This window comes from Vicugna pacos, unplaced genomic scaffold (genome assembly GCF_048564905.1).
Source record: "Vicugna pacos unplaced genomic scaffold, VicPac4 SAC-SAT, whole genome shotgun sequence".
NCBI lineage: Eukaryota > Metazoa > Chordata > Mammalia > Artiodactyla > Camelidae > Vicugna > Vicugna pacos.
This window is the reverse complement of record NW_027328721.1, coordinates 17,901,079-17,927,132: the sequence shown is the minus strand read 5'-3', so window position 1 is coordinate 17,927,132 and position 26,054 is coordinate 17,901,079. Positions and strand designations below refer to the sequence as shown.

General features: G+C 45.3%; 1 long non-coding RNA gene across 1 annotated transcript; it reads right to left on the bottom strand.

The window, feature by feature from the left end:
• Positions 1 to 2,111: 2,111 nt before the first annotated feature.
• On the bottom strand, positions 2,112 to 26,054 carry LOC140692182 (uncharacterized). The gene is made up of 3 exons (XR_012067767.1): positions 25,943 to 26,054; positions 4,247 to 4,336; positions 2,112 to 2,757 (listed from the first exon to the last, which is right to left on the bottom strand). It is a non-coding gene; the product is annotated as an uncharacterized lncRNA (long non-coding RNA).

Genomic DNA, 26,054 nt, shown 5'->3' with positions numbered 1-26,054 from the left:
TCGTGTTCACTTCACAGCTGCCTGGTGCCTAACAGAGCTGGGCTTAGGGAGGTCACTCAGACACGTGCTGACAACCCAGGTTCTCCTGTTTCCATACTAAGTCCCTGGTGTGGAGACAGCTGGCACTCTCTTGAGGCATACAGACCCACCCCTGGGCTCTCTGTATGCCTGGAGCCTAGTGGCAAATTACCTCCCACTCCCCACTGCACGACCCTTTGCACACCTTCGTTTCTACAAGATATAAAACATCTTGTCTTAATGTGTGTTTACTCTATGAAAACTCATTGCCTCAGGAACACAGGCCTCACATCCTGCCCTTATCAAAGTGGTAAATCCTGTTGTTCAGGGAAGCCCCTGACAGATCTCACAACCAACCAGGTACCTGTGCATGAATTGATCATGCAGCCCCCTCCTCCTTGTGTGCACAGCACCCCCCAATAACAGACCCCACACTCCTACCCTTGGTGCTCATGCAGACACCTCTTGTCTGTGGGGCCCGATGTGGCCTATAGCAGTGTCCCTATTAAACTTTCCTAAACCCTTCTCAGACCCTGGTAGTTCTTTACCAACCCAAGTAACTAGCTCGCCATTGTGCCCAAAACACCTGAGGCAGAATTGGCTAAATTTTACAGATTAATGATGCAGGTTATTTAGCTAGAAAGGTGAGATTAATGCTTACAAATAAAAAACAACATACATACTCAAGGTGGGACAAAGAATCCACAAGGACATCTAAGACCCTCCACGTGCATCCCACTGTGGCCTCAGGGCCTTTGCACTGGCTGCTCTTTCAGCCAGGAACTCTCTCCCTCTGCTTCTAAAACACCTCCAGGTGTCTGCTCAAATGTCTTCCCTGACCTTATTTTTCTCCATGTAACTTATCACCGCCGGACATTGTGTGTATTTTACTTATTTTTCTCTGTGTCCCCCACCAGGCTGTCTGCTGCATGAGAATGGAGACCTGCCTGCTTCACTCCCTGCTGTGCCTGGTATCTGGAACCCGCCCAGCACACAGTAGGACCACAGTGAATGTGTGTCGGGTGTATGAACGCTGTAGGCCACAGACAAGAATCTCCCCAGCAACGATAGTAAGAGTCATTAATTCACTACTTGCTGAGCCCTACTGTGTGCTGGGCACTGACCTGGGTGGGAGGCACACAGTGGGTGAGACACACAGTGAGCACACACAGTGTGTGAGGAGGGACACGTGCTCTGGAGAGCACACAGAGTTCAGATAAGTCAGAAGTTCAGGGTGGAGGAGGAGAGGGCCGGGTTGGGGGGCCAGTGGTGGCAGGGGAGACAGAGAGGTAGGGCCCAGGTCGTGCAGGGCTTGATGGCTCCTGTGAGGGCTTTCCCTCTGGGCAGCGGAACCACGGCTGGGTGCGGAGCAGTGGCCGAGTCCTGAATGCTATGCAGGAAAAGAAGTGGGTGTCTGCTGGGGAGATGTGCGTGGAGGAGGCTGTCCCTGTAGACTGTGCAGGCAGGGAAGGCTCCTCCTCTGAGGTGACATCTGAGGGGAGCCCTTGTATGGACCGTGTTTCTACCTTCTGCAGACTGGATGCCTTCATCTGCCCTGCAGGCCTAGGCGGGACACACCCTGTTCTCAGTCACCTGGACTTGGCCTCCTGCCTCCCTTGTGGGCCCTCTCACCCCAGGAGGAATCCTTCTTCAAGGTCTAACCCCCCACCTTTTCCACTGGACTTGGACTCACACTGAGCCACTGTCCACCTGCCCAGCTCACCCAGAGTCAAGTCCAGACACTTGGGGTCGCCATTCAACCCTAGAACCCATGAAGTTACTCAACTGGCCAGTCCTCAGCCTGCTCACCTGCCTCGCCTTTCCCTCCTGCAGAAACCCTGTGACAGCCCCTGTTCACAGCGCCCTGCCCCTCCGCTCCTGGCCCCGGGATTCCCCCCGTGGTGTGGCCCCACGTTGGGTGCCGGCCCACCGCCAGTCCGGTGAGTAGAAACTGCCTTTTCAATGGCAGTTGTCTCCTGATCTCTTGACCTTCCTGAACCACAGATTTTCTACTAAAATAATCTATTTCAAACCAGCCTGTGAGACTCTTTGCAGACACTTATAGTAAACAAATGAAGAACAAAAGACCTGTATAATTTTTACATCGTCAACAAGTTTAATATTTTAATATAAATTAGAATTCCTTTCCCCCATAATATCATAGGCTCCTTGAGGGTGGAGGAGACATAAACATTATGTGGACAGGACCTGCAAGGTCCTAAATATCTGTCTTCCCAAACTGAGGGCTCAGGCCCAGGCTTAACCATGTCCTGCCTTCACACTGTGAGTGGAGTTTCATTGGTTTTCAAATTAAGCTTTTACACCTAGCTTAGTAGAGAAGTTGTCAGTTTCAAACTAATCTTTCCAGTAATAACCAAGTTACATCACTTGTGAGCCTCCCTGTTCCCTGAGTAAATCAGTTAGATCCACAAATGTCAGCAGGGAAGGAGTCAGTACAGCGTATTTACACACACACTGCGTCTTTGGGAGACAGTGGGGCTGCACTCTGGAAGATGTCAGCTTCTGACTCATTTAGTTGGGAGCATCCATCTTCACATGTTGGATTTCCAGAGAAGTGTCCAGAGGGGAGAGTGGACTGGAGCCGGGCTTGGCTGTCACCCACGGAAGGGAGGACTGGAAACCTCAGGCATCTGTGGTCCTGGGAGCAGCTTGCCCCGGGGGAACCGCTAGCAGTGTCCCTTCCTAGACTGCTGTCCTGCTTAGAGGCAGGCCCAGCTGCTGTAACAGAGAAACAGGGAGACGTGGCCCTGGGTCAGAAGTGCCAGTTCTGTAGGGTAGGTGCATCTGCGAACACAGGTGCAGCAGGACGACCATGGTTAATGACACTGCATCGTGTCAGGGACACTCATCAAGAGAGTAGCCTTGAGATGCCCCCACCACACAAAGTGAGAAATGGGTGAGGAGGTGGGTGTGTTAATTAGCTTGCCAGTAGTAATCTTTTCACTATGTATATACACACCGAAATTTCATCATGTACTCCTTAAATTCATAGTATTCTTGTAAAAAAAAAAAAAAAAAGACGAGGTCTGGGATGTGAGTGGCCAGCATCTGGACCGTCTCTGACTTCCACAAGACAGAAATGACACACCTGCCAGGCTCAGACCCGACCTGCAAAGGGTGGCAGCTTTTGCTTCGTTGTTCTTGGAAACCAGCCGGCAGGCTGGGCGGAAACCCGGCAGCCACACGGAGGCGGAGGCCCGGCCACCGGCCGCGCTGCGCCCGGGATGGCGGCCCCTGTGGGCAAGGCCTCCGCTGAGGTCCCGGCGGCGGAGAGGAGCCGCCCCCGGGCCTGCCCGCCCCGTGTAGCCCGGCGGGGGTAAATGAAGATTGCTTTAAACTGCTGCGTTTAGGGGCGGCTGGTTTCAGGACAGCAGGTTCCTGAATGCCGCCCCGCCCTCGCCCCCGCCTGCTCCGGGTCCTCAGACTCCCCTCACCTTTTCAGACTGGGGTTTGTGCCCCGCAGAGCCACAGGTTGAGATCACCCCATGTGACAGGGTTTGGGGGTACAGAGGTTGAGTGAGGTCCTGAGGGTGGCCACACCCTGTTGGTCTGGTGTCCTTACAGGAGAGAGAGCCCCCAGAGCTGGCTCCCCGCCCCATGTGGACACAGCGAGGAGGCAGCCAGCTGGCGGCCAGGAGGATTGTCATCACCAGAAAGTGACCTCGCTGGACTTTGCTGGGCCTCCCCCCACCGGAACTGTAGGAAGATGAACTTCTGCTGTCCAGCCTCCTGGGTGGTGACCCTGGGTCGTGGCGGCTTTTCCAGCCTTGGCAGCTCTGCACACACTCCCTCCTGCCTGATGCTTTGTGCAGCTCCCGCCCAGCGACTGTGCTTCTAACTTGGGGAGGGATAGGAGGGGCATCGGCCAGGCCCCCCTCCTTATTCCCCCCTCTCGAAGCACCTGCTCTTCCCCACAGCACGGCTCAGGCAGTAGTGTGGCTTAGATGTCCCCGTACAATGCTGCTCCCATCCTCCCAGGTAGGTACGGGGCCTGGCACACCCACCTGCTCAATTTTTAGGAAAGATGCTCTTCTTGGCCAGGAAAGTGAAGGCCCCCTCTGACCCAGAAATCCTGCTTCCAGTGTAAATGCCAGTGGAACGTGGGAGCCGGCCTAGCAGTGAGTCCCGGGCCCTGAGCAAGAACAGGCCCAGCATGCCTCATCAGGAGCACAGACGAGCGTGGCCCATCCACACAGCGGACACTCACCAGCCACGGCCTCAGAGTGCGTCGCCCAGATGGCCAGTCCCCAAAGAGGGAAGTAGAACAGAAAAGCCCAGTGCTGCGGCTGAGAGGTGCCTGTCGGGGAGTCAGAAGAGGAGGCAGAACAGACACAGGACTGTCACTGAAGTCAGGGCACTGGACCCCTGGGAGAGGTTTGTTTTCTTTTACTGACTTGAGCAGTGAGGACAGTGGATCTTCAAACTATTAACAACACACACACACACACCCCTATATAGATGAGTATTTTATGTCTCCTGTGAGTTTATCAATAATTTTTAATGAAAAGAAACCACAATTTTTCAACAAAGTGCCATTATTATTTTTAGAAGGGGGGACAGAGCCCCCGGTTTGCTCCTCAAAAACCCAGGCCTATTGCCACATTTGGATGAGCCTGGATGTCTGGCAGCACCCAGCCACCACCTCAGGCTCACCAGCAGCAAATGAGTGAACAGCCGGTGGTTCCCAGTTGTCTGAGTGCAAACCCCTTGACCAGAAGGACCCGACTCCCTCCCAGCACTTCTAGGTGGGCACCAGTGCTCGCCGACACAGCCATACCACCAGGACACTGGCAGATGTCAGGGACCTGAGTGGCCAATAGAACCCTGTGCTCCTCCTGCCCCAGGGTAGTGACCAGGTCAGCCCAGTCCCATCAGCCAGACTCTCCAAAACAAAAGCCAGCACAGGCCGTTGAGGAAGGGTGGCCTGGAGCAGTCAGAGAGCTCTTCCTCTTTGTTTTCCTTCTCCATTTTATCACAGATATGACAGAAAAAGTAGACAGTGCGTGTGTGTGTATTTCTTAACTCCATCTTGACCTTGCACCCCGGAGGAAGCCAGTGGCCCTGTCCTGTGAGCTGCCCTGTCCTGTGAGCTGCCCTGTCCTGCCTTGTGAGCTGCCCTGTCCTTCCCTGTGAGTTGCCCTGCCCTGCCCTGTCCTGTCCTGTGAGCTGCCCTGCCCTGCCTTGCCCTGTCCTGCCCTATCCTGTCCTGTGAGCTGCCCTGTCCTGCCCTGTCCTGTCCTGTGAGCTGTCCTGTCCTGCCCTGTCCTGTCCTGTGAGCTGTCCTGTCCTGCCGAGTGAGCTGCCCTGTGAGGGGCCCATGTGTGAGAAACGCACACCTCCTTCACCGTCTGTGACTCCCCAGCCCCTTGGATGGTGCGGCCCCAGCTGATGTCTTGACTGCAACCTCATGAGGGACCCTGAGTCAGAACCACCCAGCTCTGTCTGCTTCTGTCCTCCAGGAACCAAGACAATAAATATTTGCTGCCAGGAGCTGTGATGCAGCGAGGGACCAGAAACACACGACGCCTCCTCCCCGCCTCTCCATCCCTCGGGGCTGTGGAGGTGAACTTATCTTCGTCTGTTTACCACCTCTGTCTTCCTCTGTGAGGACACGGGGTCTGTCACGGGCACTGCAGTTCCCTGGAGCTAAGGCTGACAGGGCCTCCGGGCTCAGAGACTGAAGCACAGTAAGGCAGCAATGCCAGAGGCCCCATCACTGTGGAAAGCCCCGTGTGTGAGAGGCCAGGACACACCAGGGAACAAGAATGGACCCTGAGCAGACCTTCCTGGTTCCTGCCCAACCCCACCCCTGACTGCTTGCCAAGCCACCTCAGAATGTCACTCCACCTCTAGGAGCCTCGATTTCCTCCTCAGCGGACTGGGGGTGACAGGAAGATTGAGCCCCAAGAATGTGGAAGGTGTAAAGGTGGACCCCTGGGCTGGAGAGGCTGATCAATAAAGCCGCTTCTCCCAGCACCTGCCTGAAGGTGCACTGTGAGGCTGTGAGCCCCCTCCCTGGGCGGCGCTTACAGGCAGACCTGGGTGCCCGGAGGGAAGGGCGCCTTCCCTAGTGGGTGAGGCAGCTCCGAGTGCAGGGTCTCAGCGCAGGGCCTGGCCCCGAGCGCTCCAGGATTCGTGTGTTGTGTGAGCCCACCTCACATGCTGACAGCACGGTCACATATAAGCCAAGGACGGCACGTTAGGAGGACACCCGTGAAACCCATGGTGCATCCTTGCTGGTCCTAGGACAGAAGGAGCAATGCAGGACACAGAGATGGGGTAGGCAGGACTCAGGCAGAAGATGCCTGTGTGTGCACGTGTCCGTGGCATCACCATGGACTGGGCAGCAGGCAGCGGGAGCAGTTCAGAACCCTCTGGTTTCCTGCTCGGGAGGACAAGAACTAGGAACAGGATGACTTTCCAAACTGGTGTGAATGTGTGTGAGGTCATGGAAGTAGTCTCACACCTGTTAGCTCATGTCCAGGGGTCTGACCACATCAGGAGCCAGGATGAGGCTTCACATGTGCTCACGCTGAGGCCAGAGGTGCCTTAGTCTGAGCTGCCCCAGACCCACATGGAGATGAGGCTTCTGGCACAAGGAGTTTATGTGGGAGATGGAGGCAAGGGTGTAGGGAAGAGGGAAGAGGAAGGAAGGTGCCTCAGTATGGCTGTTAACACACCTGCCACCACTGTGCAGCCCCCCTGCGGGATCCTCCCACTGCAGGATCCCCCGCTGCAGGAACTGCTGCTGTGGGATTCCCCCTACACCCCCACTGTAGGCAGTGGGAAATGGCCCATCAGGAAGTCTGGGAGCCGCTGCAGAGAGGTGGCTGGTGTCCTGGCTGAGTCAGCTTCCAGGGGAGGGTAAGCCTCTACACTTCCTCTGCCAGTTCATGCACGAGGAGGCCAGAGACTGGGGCTCTGAGAGCCAGCACTCCCTGGAATGAGAGAACCTCCTGCCATCCTTATCATAAGACCATGGATACCTGAGACACCATGTGGACTTCAGAAGGTCAAGGTTACTTGTGGTGGTTTGTCACCTTTGTCTCACTTCTGTGGGGGATTCTGCAGACTGATTCATTCAACATGTGTGCCACTCCCACCTTCTATGCCTTGTGTATGTTAGTCTCTGGGAAGCCTGAAAGCTACATTTCCCAGTCCCCGGGCAGCTAGGGCTCTGCAGGCGGCCTCGGCTCCTCTGGACAGATGGCTGATGGCTGCTCAAGCTGTGAAGGTGGGAGCGAGCAACACAGGGCGGTGTAGGGAAGCAGCTCCTGGCTGGCAGGGAACGAGGGCTCTGGTTCTCCTACAGCAGCAGCCACAGTGGCTGGGCCTGAGCATCACAGACAGTGGGTTTCCATGGCAACAGTCACGGGTAGGGTTACCTGATTGTCCAGGCGGGTTGTCCCTGGCTATGGAGCATCCACTCATGTTCCCTTGTAGTACTGGAATCTCAGTCTTAACACCCAGAAATAAGTCCACCTCTGCTCAGACCACAAAAAGTGGATTCAGCCATCTATAACTAATCACTGTGACTGATACAAATTCAGACTCTGAAATGACCTCCATTGTTTTTCCTGTGTGGAAGACATACAGAAAACTGAATAAAAACAAGTTAAAATCATCTGTAATCCCATCACCTGGAGGTAATCACTGTAATATTTTTGCAAGTTTCCTATTTTTTATATAGTCAAAAGGACAGTTTGTATTATTCTCTGCCAGCTCTGCTCACTTAATGTCACTTACTGTGGATTATAAATGTGTCCCAATGGCTTTGTCCATGAGGTCTTCAGATCCCTAGACTGTAACAGATTTCATTCACTTCTTTCAATCAATGTATCAAGCTATAATTGACACAGAAGAAGCTGGACATGTTTAATGTATATGACATAGTGACACTGGAGATAACTGTACGTGTGTGAAGCCAACACCAGTCTGTGCCATAAGCACATCCATCAAGTCCAAGTCTCCTCCAACTTCTTCACTTGGTATTGTGATGAGAACCCTTAACAGAAGGCCTACCCTCTTAGCCAAGATTTAAGTACACAATATGGCATTATTAACTACAGGTGCCATGCCCTGCAAAACTCTAGAACTGATTCATCCTGCCTAACTGAAACTTTGAACATTTGACCATCACCTTCTTGTTCCTCCTCTCCACAGGCCCTGGCAACCACCCTTCTGCTCTTGTCTATGGGTTTGACTATTTTAGATTCCTCATATAAGTGGTATCATGGAGAATTTGTCCTTCTGTGTCTGGCTTACTTCACTGAGCATAATGTCTTCCAGGTTCATTCATGGTGTTGCAAATGGGAGGATTTCCTTCTATTTTTAAGGCTGAATACTATTCCATTTTGTGTATATACCAGCTTTTCTTTACCCATTGATCAGTCAATGCACGTTCAGGCAGCTTCCATGTTCCGGCTGCTGTGAGCACTGCTGCAGTGAGCAGGGAGTGCAGGCATCTCTCTGGGGGCCTGACTGCAATTCCCTGTGTGCATACACAGAAGTGGGATTGCTGGATCAATTGGAAGCTCTGTTTCTAATTTTTTGGTCTAATTTTGGTGTCAGGGTAATGCTGGCTTCATAAAATGAGTTTAGAAGTGTTCTTTCTTCCATTTTTTTGGAAGAGTTTAAGAAGGATTGATATTAATTTCTTTTTAAATGGTATATTTGCCTGTAAAGGCAACAGATTCTGAGATTTTTTTTGTTGGAAGATGTTTGACTACTGATACAATCTTTTTATTTATTCTTGTTCTGTTCAAACTTTCAGTTTATTCTTGATTCCATCTTGGTAGCTTGTATGCTTCTAGGAACTTATCCACTTCTAAGTTGTCCACTTTATTGGTGTTTTAGTGTTCAAAATAGTTTCTAATACTTAAAAAAAAAAGCAACTTCTGTGGCATCTGCTGTAACATCTTCTCTTTCATTTATTATTTATTTATTTGAGTCTTCTCTGTTTCTCTTAATCTTGCTAAGGGCTTGTCAATTTTGCTTTCTCTTTTCAAAAACAAACTCAGTTTTGTCTATTTTTCTACTGTTTTCCTATTTTCTAATTTTATTTATTTGTGCTATGAATTTTATTATTTCTTCCCTTCTGTTAACTTTGGGCTTAGTTTGTTCTTTTTCTACTTCTTTGAGGTAAAAATTTAAGTTAATTTAGCCTTTCTCTTTTGTGATGTAGGTGTTTATTGGTATTTCTTGGTACTGCTTTTGTTACATCTTATAAATTTTGGTATGTAGTATTTTCATTTCCATTTGTCTCAAAGTATTTTCTAATTACTCCTTGAGTTTCTACTTTGATCCAATGTCACCCAAGAATGTGTTGTTTACTTATGTATTTATTTATTTAAATTTTATTGAGTTACAGTCAGTTTTCAATGTTGTGCCAAATTCTGGTGTATAAATTTTTCAGTCATACATGAATATACATATATTCATTTTTATATTTTTTCACCATGAGCTATTACAAGACCTTGCATATATTTCCGTGTACTATACAGTATAAACTTGTTTAGCTATTCTATATATACCTGTCAGTATCTACAAATTTCAAACTCCCAGACTGTCCCTTCGTACCCCCTTCTCCCATGGCAACCACAAGTTTATATTCTATGTCTATGAGTCTGTTTTATATTTATGTCCATTCTCCTCCTTCTCCTTCTTCTCCTTCTCCTTGTCCTTTTCCTTCTCTTCCTCCTTCTTCTTTTTTAGATTCCACATATGAGTGATATAATATGGTATTTTTCTTTTTCTTGCTTCCTTCACTTAGAATGACATTCTCAGAGACATCCATGTTGCTGCAAATGGTGTTATGTTGTCATTTTTACAGCTGAATAGTCTTCCATTGTATAAATATACCACAACATTTTTATCCAGTCATCTGTTGTTGGACATTTAGGTTGTTTCCATGTCTTGGCTATTGTAAATATTTCTGCTATGAACATTGGGGAGCTGGTGTCTTTTTGAATTAGGGTTTCTTCTGGATATATGTCCAGGAGTGGGCTTACTGGGTCATATGGTAAATCTATTCCTAATCTTTGGAGGAACCTCTATACTGTTTTCCACAATGGCTGCACCAAACTGCATTCCCACCAACAGTGCAGGAGGGCTCCCTTTTCTCCACAGCCTCTCCTGCATTTATTATTTGTGGACTTTTGAGTGATGACCGTTATGACTGGTGTGAGCTGATACCTCTTCCAAGGGTGTGCTGTTTATGGGGAGGGTATAGCTCAGTGGTAGGGCATGTGCTTAGCTACTCGGGGCCCTGGGTTCAATCTCCAGTATCTCCATTTAAAACTTAAATAAATGTATAAACAATTACACCCCCACCCAAGTTTTTTTTAAAGGAATTTTTTAATAAAGATTATGTCCTTTAATTTCCATGTATTTTTAATTTTCCCATTTTCTTCCTTTTATTGATTTGTAGTATCATTCCATTGTGATCAGAAAAGACATTTGGGATGACTTCAGTTTTCTTAGATTTGTTAAGACTTGGTCCATTGGTAACAGTGGTGGTCATCTCTTTTTCCCTTATTGATTTTTTGTCTGGATGTTCCACCCATTACTGAAAGTGGAGTACTGAAGTCTCCTACTATTATTGTGTGGCTATTTCTCCCTTTAGATCTACAGACATCTGCTTTATGTAATTAGGATCTCTGGTGTTGGGTGCATACATATATATTTTTATATTTAAGAACATTTAGCAAAATTTTAAAGGTTATTTTCCATTTTCAGTTACTAACAATTACTGACTATATGCCCCATGTTGTACAGTACCCCCTTGAGTCTAACAACCAGGAGTTTGTACCCCCACTTTCCCATCCCAAAGTTGCCCCTCCCCTGACTGGTAATCATTCATTTATTCTCTATTTCTGTGAGTCTACATTTTCATTATATTCACTAGTTTTTTAGATTCCATATATATGATATCATACAGCATTTGTCTTTGTCTGACTGATTTCACTTAGCCTAATGCCCTCCACGTCCATCTATGTTGCTGCAAACGGCAAAATTTCAGTATATTCTTTATAGATGAGTAGTATTCCTTTACCACATCTTCTTTATCCATTCATCTGTTGATGGACATTTAAGTTTCTTCCATATCTTGGCAATTATAAATCATACTACTGTGAATATTGGGATGTATGTAGCTTTTCAAATTAGCTGTTTTTTTCCCCAGATATGTACCCAAGAATGAAATGGGTGAACATATATCTATAATTGCTATATCTTCCTTTTGAATAAACCCTTCAATCTTTATATAATTATCTTCTTTAACTCATGTAGCATTTTTAAACTTTTAAAGTCTACTTTGTCTCCTGTAAGTATAGGCACACTTGCTCTCTTTTGGTTACCGTTTGCATGGAATATCTTTCTCTATCCCTTTACATTCAACCTTTGGGTGTTCTTAAGGCTAAATTTTACATAGCATGCAGTTGTAGCTTCTTGTTGTATCCATTCAGTCACTCATTTTCTTTTGATTAGTGAGTTTAACCCATTTAAATTTAAATTAATTATTTACTAATTATTGTAGTTATAGTTATTCTTAGTATCTTTTTCTTTTCAGTTATCAATCAGGGTTAGAAGTGATTTGTGCACTATCATTAGAGTATTTCACTGCTCTGTATTTGTCTGTATATTTACCTTTACCAGTAAAATGTATACTTCCTTTTGCTTTTGTGTTGTTGCTTATTGTCCTTTCCTTTCAACTTGACAACCCCCCTGTAGCACTTCTTGTACAGCAGGTCTAGTGTTAACAAACTCTCTCAATTTCTGTTTGTCCAGGAAAGTCTATCTCTCCTTCATTTCACAGAAAACTCTTGCTATGTGTAGCATTTTTTGTTGGCATATTTTTCCCCCAGTATTTTTAATATATTATCCCACTCTCTCCTGGCCTTCAAGGATTCTGCTAAAAATTCTGCTGGTAGTCTTAGTGGAGTTCCACTGTATTTGATAAGACTTTTTCTTTTATTTTTCTGTTCTCAAATTTCTCATTTTAAAGTTTTGACAAGTTTAAGGTGTCTCAGTGTAGAATTCTTTTAGTTTCAACCTATTTGGGATCTTTTGGGCTTTATAAATATAGATGTCCTATTCCTTTCCCAAATTTTGGGGAAATTTAGCCATAATTTCTTTAAATAAGCTTTCTTCTCCTTTCTCTTCTTCTTCTGGAACTCTCATTATCATTTTTCTTGACTGTGTCCTATAAGTCCTGTAGGCTTTGTTCACTCTTTTTCACTCCTTTTCACTTTTGCTACTGTGAATAGAGCATTTCAAACAACCTGTCTTCATGTCTAATGATTCTTCTGCTTGGTCAAGCCTGCTGTTGAAGCTCTCTATTAAACCTTTCAGTGCAGTCACTGTATTCTTTGCTCCAGAAATTATGTTCTGGTTGTTATCATCATCATCATCATCATTATTATTAATTATATGATTTGTTGAACTTCTCATTATGAACATCTATTACTTTTCTGATTTTGTCTACCTGTCTGCATTCTCTTATAGCTCAATGAGCTTCTTTAAGATGATTACTTGGAATTCTTTGTCAGACAATTCATAGATCTACATTTTGGGAAGTCAGTTACTGGGATTTTGTTTTGTTTCTTTGGTGATACCATGTTTCCCTGATTCTGTGTGACCCTTATAACCTGTGTTGATGCCTGCACACTTGAAGAAGTAATCACCCATTCCAGGCTTTATGTGCTGGCTTTGAAGGGAAAGAACTTCACCAGAAAACTCAGCTAGAAATTCTGGTGATCTATCAACTTCTTCTATAGATATGCCCACTCTAATCCTCCAACTCCCTTCTTGGGGAGCTCATCTTAGAACTTTGTGCCTCTCCTGATCCTACAGAACTGTGTAAGGTTCTGAGAGCTGTTTGCTCCTTTTCCCTAGGGCAGTGCCCTGCTAGGCCAGGGCACTATATGCAAGCAGCACTCTCCTCTCTCCCTTCTGAAGGCTATGTCTTAGAATTGTGTGCCATTTCCCTATTCTACAGAGCTAAGTCGAGTCCCAGGGGTCACCTGCCTCTTTCCATATGGCAGTACACTGATAGGCCAAGACAATAGGTTCAATCCCACTTATGGCCCTCCCTTCTGAAGGCACAGTCTCAGGGTTGTTCACCTGCTTCTGATCCTGCAGAGTCAAGCTGGCTGCTGAGAATGGCGCTGGCTGCCGAGGCGTGTGTGTCATCTCTGGGGCACACTATCTGTGGAAAACTGCAGCTCTTGGGGGTGTGTATCTGTTTCTATGAGCTTCCACCCTTTTCTTTTCTTTTTTTTTCTGTTCACAGACAACCCGACCATAATGATTTCTTCAATGTTCTGGGTGCATCAACATAAGCATAGCTTTTAGACATTGTCCCAAAAGACTGGGGAGCCAGATCCTCACTTTCTCTTTATCCTGCAGAAGTCATGGGCTGGAGGATCATTCTTGGCTCTGAATTCTGTCAGCTTAGGGGGGATGTGACACAAGTAAAATGGCACTGCTCTTTCTATCCTTTTAGTGTGGCTGACCTTAAATTTTATGATCTACTGGGAGCTGGAACCTCCCAACTGGACTCCAGAGCTCTCACAAAGGTATTTTTGTCTGTAGAAGTTTGTCAGATTATTGTTTCTATGGGTGAATGAGGGCTGGGGCCTCCTATTCTGCCATCTTACTGATATCATTCACCCTCTCACACTGTAATACTCTGGCCTTAGAATAAAATTTAAATTTCACTCATAACCTACCTACAAGGCCTGAGGGTTCTAGCCATACTCACTTCTCCAGTGCCCTCAGCTTCCAGCTTCTTCCTGGCTTATCCTGCTCCAGCCACACATTTTCCATTATCTCCCTGACACAGCCAAGCTCTTAAACCCCAGCGTCTTGGTAATTCCTGTTCCCTTTGCCTGGAAGATCTTTTCCTGGCTGTTCATTTAGCTGGATCCCTGCATCTTTTGGATTTCTCTTTAAATGCTAGTTCCTGGGACAGTCTCTCCCTGTTTCTCCATCTAAGTAATGGTACCCAAACTCACTTGTGATTCTCTACCACATCAACCTATTCTTCCTTCTGTATACTTGTCACAATCTGACATCTCATTGGTTTCACTTGCTTATTGTCTGTCTTCACCAATAGAATGTCAGCTGCAAGAGGGAAGACACTGTCTGCCTTGTTTCTCACTATATTTCCTGCCTATTGCCTGCAAATGACTTTTAAAACAATTTTGCAAACAGTAACATAACAATCAATATATAAGATGCCACATTTTATCTCACCCTTTCCTGTTTGTGGGTATGCAGTAGTTTCTGTTTATAAATACTGCAATGAACATCTCCATTCATAACATTCTCTGTACCTGCTTCTGGTGCTTTTGCTCAGTTACAGTCTCAGAAATAGAAATATTGGCTCCATTAAAGAGTATGAGTATGTTTAAGGCTCCTTCACACACATGGTCACACTGCACTCCAGAAAGTCTGACTGAAGACCTAAGTCCCACCATCCCTGAATGAGAGCTTAGAGCCAAGAGATGAGTCTTTAGATGAACAACTCTCATGAATCAACTGGAGATCTGAATAAAATTCAGATTCTGCTGTAGGAGATCTGGGGTGGGGATTGAGATGCTGCATTTCTAACAATCTCCCCACAGAATACCCCAGAGGCCCTCATCCTGCCTGATCTTTCCTGGCAGTGTCTGGGCTCCATGCTGACACACCCCTGGGCACCAGTGCCTCTGCCCAGACCTCAGCCTCCCAGGCCTGCAGCCTCAGAAGGAAAGCCTGTGCTTCAACAAACCAGAAAGCAAGGAGCACAAATGACATTTCACTGTTTAACAGACTAGCACCAACCCAATGCTTAGATACCACTGTTCCCAGGGCTGCCAAACCTCACTAATATGAAGAGTGTATTTACAGGAAAACACAGTGCACAGGGAACGGACCCCAAATTTGTAGAGCTTGAAGCAGGATCTTGACAAGCTTTCCAGAAGCCAGTCTAACTCTATGACTTTTAGTAAATGAGAGTTTTTCACTTTTTAAAAATGGCTTTATTGAGATACAATTCACATATTCCCCCATATCAGGCATATAACTCAATGAATTTATGTATATTCACACTTCCTTCTTTGATGCAATAAAGTTATTATTTCAAGTTTCATCCTGCCAACCCTGCTGTGTTTGATCCAAGCAGTCTCCACAAGACTCAAACACTGATGAGGACGCCGGTGGCCAGAACTGCATTAGGTTGGTCAAGAAACCTGCTTTGAGGGCCCTGGTCTTCACAAGTCATGAGCTCCCATCAAGGATCCCATGAAAAAGCAGTTCTTTAACCACAGTGTGAAAGAGCCCAGGAAAAAGGAGGAAACCCCTGATGCCCAATGTTTACTCATGCTGGTGTTTTGGTATCCGGAGACCCCAGCAAGCAGAGCCAGAAGAGCAGCCTCCTCAGCTCCATGTCCTGGTCCCCTAGGGGGCCCTGTGGTCAACAGGCAGGAGGAGGGGTGGGAAAGGAGGGGAGAGCTCAGGAGGGATGGGGAAGGGTTGGAGTTGGAACTGGGGATGGGATTGGGGGAGTGTGACAGGAAGGGGGTTGGGTACTTGGGAGGAGAAGAAGGGGGTCACAGAAAGGATCAGGCTCAACCAAGCCCTTGAGGGAGGAAGGAGGGTTCAGACAGGTCAGTAGGTCAGCAGGTAAGCAGGTCAGGAGAACAAACAACAGGTCAATCAGACTCTCAGGAACAGTGGGAGGGGATGAGACTCTGTCTTCCTCTGAGTCTTCTCTGGTTTGGACGATGCCATAGCAACGCAGAAGCTTTATACCCTCTCTCGACCAATCACCTGCCTTTGCCCCTGGTTCCTCACAGTGGACATTCAGGGTGACCTCACTTTTAGAACACGCCCCACTACCTGATGATCCGCCACACATCATCCAACCCTGGGTCCTCTCTGGAAACTTTCCCAACCTTATGCTTTCTGGTCCTTCTCAACCCAGGTCCCCTGCCCCACCACTTCTGGGTGCTCCCTCCTTCTTTTCCAGATTCCCAGGGTTTCCCATGGGCAGTGGCTGGAAAACATGTAAGGCAAAGAATGACAGAAGTGCAAAAGGAATCAACTACAAAAGTGGAGTGGGAGGCCTTCACTCCCCCTCACTCAGCACTTCACACAAAAGGCAGACAGAATAGCCACGAGATGGAAAAGAACTTAACAAACCATCTTAATCACATCGCCACACCCATATGGCTATCCTTCTCTGTAATACACCTGCAGATGACATTAATTTTAGGTACATATGCTATACGCATAAAAATCAAACCTATTATTTTGGCCCAAATTGTCACACCTCTCTACAGTTCACTTGGGTGTTTCATGTGTACACCCAGGTCTAAAGAGGCAGAAATTACCTTGGTGGAGCCGAAGCAGAGTTATGCTTTGGGGCAGTATTGACTGCGAGGGGGCCTGGGAAGTCCCTCTGGGGCAGTGGGAAGATTTGGTATCTAGATATGGGGGTGGTTGTGTTCATTCAATCAATAAGTGCTGAGCACATGGGGCCTGCCTGTCACAAGGGTCAGAGAGTCCCTCATATCTGTCCCTGTGAAGTGACCAACTACTGATGGTGAGGAATGGATGAGGTGCCAGGAGTGGCCGCGGGAGCCCAGTGAGAGGGCCCTGCACTAATCCAGGCTTTGTGCCCCCACCCTGCCCTATTAGCTGCCCCAGGAGCCCCGATTCCAGGCAAATTCTGAGGGGGACTGAGGGCAGCAGTACCCTCCTAAGTCTCAGGAGCTCCCACAATCTGCCCATAGTGTTCTTAGTGAGAAATTGGCAAGGCAGGGGTCAGTGGTTTGGGACTCCCTGCTGCTCACAAAGAGGAGTTGGGTGGAAATATCTGGCTCCTTTGAGGTCCCTCAATTCAATCCCCAGTAGCCCCTCTAGCCTGCAGGTCTGTGCCTCCTTCCAGGTGGGGGAGGTGGCCAGCCCTGCAGCTGCTCTGGGGTCCGGGTTGGGCCACGAACAGGTCAAGGTGTGACTGTGCTGCCCAGGAAGAGGCGCGAACAGCTGTGCTGCAGTAAATACCGCCGTGAGCAGCCTCTGTAACTGGACTCCATCCACTGTGAGCATGGCCTTGGCCAAAACTTGGCAGTGAGGGTGGGAGGGCTGGGAGAGGTGGGGCCCTGTGGCCCTGGACAGGGCTGGACTGGAGCCCAGGGCCTGAGGGCCTGAGGGAAGAGACAGACAGGGAGACAGGCAGGGACAGAGATAGTGTGTGAGTGATTGAGAGACGTGGGGGTCAAGTCCTAGAAAGTGACAGGAGGTGACAGGGGAACTGAGTAGGGAGAACCAGAGACAAGAGGAGGCTAGAAGGAAAGAGAGCCAGCCCAGAGTCCGTGGTGGGGGACAATGGGCCAGGGTGGTGCGACTCTGGGAAGGGGCCCAGAGTGGAGGGGGCAGAAAAGGCAGGAATCCAGGCCTCACAGTCCCTCCCACTCTAAGGCTCTGACCTCCCTGGAACTGAGCTCCCCAGGGGTCATTGTACTTGGAAGGATTGGTACCTCCCATTTTCCTTGGGATTGCTGGTTCCAGCCTCTGTGTCTGTCCCTGTTGGGGTTGACTTTCAGGAAGATTGGCTGCCCTTTGGGAGGAAACTCCAGAGACTTCCCTGTGGGGAGTTGACCCTGAATCCTCACAGACCCAGTGGGGCTGCACTTCCATCCACACTGCTGGGCCTTCCTGGATCCACAGCTGGGCTTCAGGCACTCTGCTGGCCCCAGGACCCCCATCCTGGAGGGACTGAGTCCCATCCAGAGTAAGCAGGCTTCAGGGATACTGGAGCTCTTCCCACTATCAACAAAAATTCCTTCCAACACTCAGGAGTCGGGACCCCCTATAAATTACCAATTAACATCAGGTCAAAGGTATTGAAATATCACACTGGGCAATATAATGTGCCAATTGACCAAATTCAGAGTGCAGTGTTGCGATTACACTACACTCTCAATAACCCATTTTGTGGATGAGAAGACAGAGGGGATGTGAATCACCATAGGGTCTCAGGGGTGGTGAGTGCTGTAACTTTACCTCGAACCAAAGTCTAACTTGGAAAGAGATTCCACCTGGAGCCCATTCTGTCACCTGCTCCCTGAGGTTCTGAGGAAGACCATTGCCTTTGTCTTGGGAAACTCCTCTTGCAATAACATTAAGTCATACACCAGTCAGGACAAACAGGGTGAGGATGTGTTCATGAGTGATCCTGACTCCTAAAAGTCAGCTTGGTCTCAGGAAATGGATCTTCTATTATCATTGTTAGGCACCAAGGTAAATAAGAGTAAAAACATAAAATCCATCATATATGTAAGTATTTTTTATTCAAAATATAAATTACTTTGTGAATTATAAATGGATGCATTGCTTTGGTCCATGACAAACAGGACATTACATACATCCATTACAATGAATTATTGTCACGGGTGGGAATGTGGTGAAAAGAGCAGGGTCATTTTTATTAGGGAAGGAGGTCCTACAGCTCTCAGTACAAGGTCGGTAAGATTACAATGCTTCTCCCCACCACCAAACTCTCAACACACACACATAGAGGCAAATACACATAAGTCCTAAAATGACACATAGATCCTAGCTTCTGATCAGAAAAATGATAAAAATATGCGCACACACCACCTAACAACATACTGACCACACACACAGTTCCCATGAAACTTCTTAATATTTCAGTTCTGAGCCTCTGAATTTTCCATCCTTTGTACTCACCATCATCTAATAGGAAGAAATCATTAACAATACTGCAAGTCTGATTCATTACAGTTCCTCTAGGAATTTATTTTATATTATTGCAAGCCTCAGAAGAATATGAAATTTACAATTTCAGGTGGAGTTTTTGGCTTAGTAGCTTTCATAGCTAAAAGCTTTCACTGACTACACAAAATTGTTGGTTCTACTTTTCTCTGTGATTTCTACACCAATTAAAATTTCACTTTACATCTAATCATTTTTGATTTCAATCAGCTTCCTGATATTACATTTTTGTAGATAAAATGATTTTTCCTGTAGGTCACTATCTATTGATGATCATTTTTTTCTTTTAGTATTAAATTTTACAACTGACTTCCAGCCTATTGCTTGTCATATAACTGGAGAAAGATTAATAAAGCTCATAGAGACATCATTTACCAATACACAACTAGACTTACAAGTTGTACTTATCACAGTATGACTTCCTCTGCTGAATGTGTATACAGAAAAATCAAGTTAATAACAATGTGGATTTGATCCTATAGGGTCATCAAACCACCCTTATCTATTTATTTATTCTTAGTAGTCACTACTTTTCTATTATTTGACCTAGAAATTGCCCTCCTCTTACTCCTACTCTGAGCATCTCAAAAGAATAACAAAAGCTAAATTTTTCATGGCACAAACTCTAATCTTATTACTAGTAGCCATAAGGTTTTCCTATGAATGGATTAAAAAGGATTAGAATGAATGTATATGATAACTAGTTTAAACAAAAACATTATTTTGACTCATAAAATTATAATTAACTTCATAATTATCAAATGGTATTAGTCAATATTACTACCATTTTAGCATTTACACTACCCTATATGGATAATAATATATAAGTCACATGTAATACCCTCATTACTGTGCTTAGATGGCATATCAGCATTATTCATTATAGCAACTGCCATCATTCTAAACACCCATTTTTCATTAGCTACCATAATACCTATTCTTAGTACTCATCGCCTGTGAGTCTGCACTAGGATTATCATTAATAGCCATGATATCCAATGCTTATGGTACTGATTATGTACAAAATCTTAACCTTTTTCAGTGCTAAAACTCATTATTCCAAACATTATATTAATACCATTAACGTAATTATCAAAATTATATCCTCTGAATTAATACTACATCTTATGGCCTATTAACCAGACTTATCAGCTCATTCTTCCTCAATCAACTGAATGATAATAGCCTTCACTTTTCACTAACCTTCCTATCTATAAGTCCCTCCACTTGCATCAACAACTTGTCTTCATCTACCAATACACAGGGCCAGCCAATTTCATCTATCCAAAGGATCATTAACACCCCACTATATTATCACAGTGCTAATCTTATTACAAATATCCTTAAATTTTCACCACTTCACAATTGATTACATTCTATAGTTTACTCAAAACAACTGTAGTCAAAACCCTAATTATTTATTACCCACTGAGAAAATCAGACAAAATGTTTCGATTCAGGACTTTATTTCTTATTGTATATAATACTTGGATCACTTGCTCTTGTCATTTCACTAATTTTGATCCAGAATCTTACAGGTTCATTACATTCTCTAATAATTCAATACTAAACTCAAACAGCATCAACTTTTTTAACTTTTTTATTGAGTTATAGTCCTTTTACAATGTTGTCTCAAATTCCATTGTAGAGCACAATTTTTCAGTTATACATGAACATACATACATTCATTGTCACATTCTCTTTTGCTATGAGCCACCACAAGATCCTGTATATATTTCCCTGTGTTACACAGTACAATCTTGTTTATCTATCCTACGTGTTGAAATCCCAGTCTGTCCTTTCCCACCCCTGCCCCCTTGGCAACCACAAGTTTGCATTCTATGTCTATGAGGTATTTTTTGTTTGTTTGTTTTGTATTTATTTTTTATTTTTTAGATTGCACATATGAGCAATCTCATATGGTATTTTCCTTTCTCTTTCTGGCTTACTTCACTTAGAATGACATTCTCCAGGAACATCCATGTTGCTGTAAATGGTGTTATGTTGTCGGTGTTTATGACTGAATAGCATTCCATTGTATAAATATACCACCTCTTCTTTATCCAGTCATCTCTTGATGGACATTTAGGTTGTTTCCATGTCTTGGCTATTGTAAATAGGCAGCTATGAACATTGGCTTGCAGGTGTCATTTTGAAGTAGGGCTCCTTCTGGATATATGCCCAGGAGAGTGATTTCTGGGTCATATGGTAAGTCTATTCCTAGTCTTCTGAGGAATCTCCATACTGTTTTCCACAATGGCTGCACCAAACTGCATTCCCACCAGCAGTGTAGGAGGGTTCCCTTTTCTCCACAACCTCCCAGCATTCGTCATTTGTGGACTTTTGAATGATGGCCATTCTGACTGGTGTGAAGTGATACCTTATTGTATTTTAGATTTGCATTTCTCTGATAATTAGTGATATTGAGCATTTATAAATGTGCCTGATGATCATTAGCATCCATTTCTTAATGTAGAATTTCCCTATGACTGACATGTATAAGAGCATTATGGTAAATGCACCCCTTTAGGACCTACACCTTTGATTACCAAAAGCATAATTCAAATTTTTGTTCCAGGATCCCGAGTACCTGCAGTTATATTACTCACACCAGGCAGCTGGGGTATTATAATATTATAATATTAAATTCCTTAGAAAATTCGATGGCATATCCTGTAATTATACTATCTCTATAAGCAATAATTATAACGAGCTCCATCTGTCCATGCCAAACAGACTTAAACAGACCACATGGTCCTCCATCAGCCACGCAGCGCTCGGAACTGCAGGCACTCTCACCCAGACAGCATGATGCTGTAGCGGTGCTCGAGCCCTACCAGTCCCCCACGCCTGTGCTATGGTCTAAACCATGGATCAGGTGCCCCAGGCATGAGGTTCAGCACTGGGATGATGTGCCCGCTTGGCCTGGTTGAAAACCAGTGGATTTACTGTAGCACTGTAAGAAACTGAGACCCTGCTCTTGAAGAGCCTGTGCAGAGGGTTGCTGATGCCCCATCACAGCAGGGAAACAGCAGGCTGAACACTGCCTGGGGCTCTGGCAGCTTCCACGGATGCCTCAAGTGGGGCCCCCCAGACTATACAGGCTCCTGCTCCAGCCTTCCATGTTCTGCTGCTGCTCCCCACTCAGGTGGTAGCTTCCATTGTCAATAAGAGTGCACAGAGTGTGAGAAAATGGTGCTGGCCTGGATGTGGCCCTACCTCTGAAAAGACTGTAGGCAGTCACTGCTAGCTAGTGTCCCTGCACACACTCTGGAAGGAGCAATACAAGCATCAGGGCAGAGGCTGCCATCATGAGAACTCACTTTCTCATGCACAACTGAGAGGGGTTGAGGCCAGCTCAGTGGTCTGGCCCCAATCTCTCTGGCCCTGACCTACCCTCTAGCCAAGGTGTACACACTGGGGAAAAGGTAAAACCAGTACAGAAGTGCCACTGCAAGCCCTCAGTCCTCAGCCACATTCCAAACCAAAGCAGAGACTGCCCTCACACCCAGGAGAACCCAACTCCCACAGAGATCCTGTTCCAGCCCAACAGGACCCTGTGCCACCCCTGATAGGGCTGTTAACAGTCATGGAGCAGAGGAGAAGCCCCTGCTTGAACCTGGAACTGGCTCCAATCCCTCTAACTCCAGCTGTACCCCCCCATTACTCTGGCAGCCAGCACATCCTGGGGGAAGATGGCAGCCAACTATCAGTTAAGATGCAATTCTTCCCACAGATCCGCTGGGCACAGAAGACTGCATAGGAATGCTCTCACACAAGGACACACCTTGAATTCTGGGACAGGTAACTGTTTCACCTAACTTCACAGAGATATAGAAAGTTAAAGTGAAAAGACAGGAATATGTTTTAAGTGAAATAATAAGAAAATAGCCATAATGAAAAGAGATAAATAATTTATTTGACAAAGAGGTCAAAGCAATAGTAATAAGAATGATAACTGCACTGGGAAAAAGAACAGATGAACACAGGGAGAATTTTTAAAAAGAACTAGAAAATATACAAAAAGAACCAGTCAGAGCAGAAGTGTAGGTAACATGGAAAATTAGTCAGTACAGATGCTACATTAGCAATCTGGATGATAGAATAATAAAAAACACCCAATTAGAAGAGCAAGAAGAAAAAATACATTAAATGAGTTTAAGGGACTTCTGAGACAGCATCAAACATATTAACATTCATATTATAGGGGTCCCTGAAAGAGAAGAGAAAGGGTGAGAAAACATTGGATAAAATTATAGCTGAAAGCTTCCCTAATCCGAAAAAGGAAACAGAGATCCAGGCGCAGGAAACACAGAGTCACAAATGGTATCAGCTCAAACAGACCCACATCAAGACAAATCATTATTCAAAAAGCAAAATTTAAAGATAATGACAGAATTGTAAAAATCAGCAAAAAAGAATGACTTCTTTGTTCTTTTTCCTAACAGATAAAATGTTATAGATTTTGCAAAGAATGACAAAAGTTTTGGTTTGTTTGAATGAATGAATGAATGAATAACAGAATTCTAAATGTAGGAAGAGAAAAGGAAAGCATCACATGAAAGGAAATTCCTCATAAACTATCAGCTGTTTTTCAGCAGAGTCATTGCAGGCCAGAAGGGAAAGCCATGATTACATGCTATTGTAAACATTTAGCAACATTAGTAAGTACTCAAAGAGAAAAGTCTGCCACCTAAGGCTACTCTAGTCAGAAAAGTTATTAATCACAATTGAAAGAGAGTTAAAGAGCTTCTCAAATGAGCAAAAACTAAGAATTCATCAATCCTAAATTAACCTTACAAAGAGTATTAAAAGATCTTTTTATGTGAAAAAGAAAAATCTGTAAAAAGAAATAAGAACTTGTTGAGGGGAAGGTAGTGCTCAGCTGTAGAGAGTGTGCCTAGAATGCATGAGGTAATGGGTTCAATCGCACTAAAATAAGTAAATAAAACTACCCACCTCCCAAGAAAATTACCAAGGAAAAGAAGAACTTCTGGGAAGGGGGAAATCCCAGTTTAAAGGCAAAAATGCAACAATGGCTGTGTCAACAACTTAAATAAGCTACTACAAAGATTAAAAAACAAAAATTATAAAAACAACTATAATTACAATAAACACTTACAAGAGGTATAGGAAGATGTAAAAAATAAAATCAAAAACAAAACAAAAAAGGGGGAGAGGGAATAAAACTTTAAGCGACCTTAAATGACAATCACTTGAAAACAGTCAGATATTGTAACAGAACAACGTATATGAAACTCATGAAAACCATAAATTAAAAACCTACATTAGATATGCAAAAACAGGTGAGAGAAACACAAATATAACAATAACGGAAATCATCTAACCATAAGGTTATTTTCTGAAAGAAGAAGAAAAATACAGAAATGAACCAAAAATAAAAACATTTGGCAAGGTAGCAGGATAGAGATTAAGATACACAAATCGGCTGCGTTTCTTTACATTAACAATAAAACAGTAGGAAAAGAAAGTAAAGAAACAATCTCTTTTAAAATCATATCCAAAACAACAAAATACTTAGGAATAAATCTCACAAAGCAGGTGAAACACTTATACATGGAGAACTACAAAATGTTGATTAAAGATAACTTAAAATGGAAAGATATCCCATACTCTTGGATTGGAAGAATTAATATTGTTAAAATGATCATACTGCCCAAAGCAATCTACAGATTTAATGTGATCCCTGTGAAATTGCCCAGGACAATTTTCACAAAATTAGGGCAAATAATCCTAAAATGTATATGGAATTGCAAAAGACCCAGAATTACCAAAAGATTGCTGAAGAAAAAGAACAAAGCTGGAGAAATAACCTTCCCAGACTTCAGACAGTACTACAGAGCTACAGTAATCAAAACAGCAGGGTACTGGTACAAGAACAGACATATGGATCAATGGAACAGAATATCAAGCCCAGAAGTAAACCCACAATCTTTTGGTCAATTAATCTTTAAAAAGTAGGTAAGAACATTCTATGGAATAAAGACGGTCTCTTCAGCAAACATTGCAGGGAAAATTGGACAGCTGCATGTAAATCAATGAAGTTAGAATACTCCCTGACACCTTACATAAAAATAAATTCAAATGGTCTAAAGAGTTAACCATATGATAAGACACTATAGACCACTTAGAAGAAAATGTAGGCAAAACATTATCTGACATATACCTCAACAATGTTCTCCTAGGGCAGTCTATGCAACGAATAGAAATAAAAGCAAAAATAAACAAATGGGACCTAATTGAATTTATAAGATTTTGCACAGCAAAGGAAAGTATAAGCAAAACAAAGACAATTTATGGAATGGGAGAAAATGTTTGCAAAAAATGAGACTGAAAAGGGCTTAATTTGCAGAACATATAAACAGCTCACACAACTGAATTAAAAAAACAAACAAACAAAACTAGCCAATCCAAAAATGGCAGAACTAAATAAACAATTCTTCAGTGAAGACATACAAATGGCTAATAGGCACATTAAAAAAAATGTTCAATATCGCTAAATATCAGAGAAATGCTAATCAAAACTACAATGAGGTATCATCTCACACCAGACAGAATGGCCATCATTCAAAAGTCCAGAAACGATAAATGCTGGGGAGGCTGTGGAGAAAAGGAACCCTCCTACACCGCTGGTGGGAACGCAGCTTGCTGCAGCCATTGTGGAAAGCAATATGGAGATTCCTCAAAAGACTGAAAATAGACTTGTCAATGGCTTTTGATCTCAGGTCAGGCTGACAAGCTCCCAAAGACCTGGGCCTCGCCCATTATTCCGCCCCAGGTCGCCTGCGCCCTGGAGGGTCCGGAGCGCCACCACTCGCCAGGCAGGCCCACCTGCGCAGGGCGGCTCTGGCCTGAGGCCCAGTCGGAGGTGCTCCGGGCCCGGCCGGCGCCCTCCCACCTCCCGGGGCTGCACCCGCTTTCCCAGACCCGCGTACCAGCGGCAGTGAAGGTGCGGGGTTCAGTGACTACTAATGTTGGGGGGACTACGCACCACGCAGTAGGGCGGCGGCCCGGACCCGCCTCTGGGTCCTAACAAGCAGCGCGGCCCCGGCCTCACCACCGCACCCCAACCTGCGCGCCCCCACCAGCGCCCCCTTACCTGCCCGGCAGCGGCAGCAGCGGAGGCGACGGCAGGCGGCGGCCCAGACCCCAGGCCGTCCCCCTCCTCTGGGGCCTGGCCCAGGGGCGCCCGGCTCCAGCCCAGCCCCCAC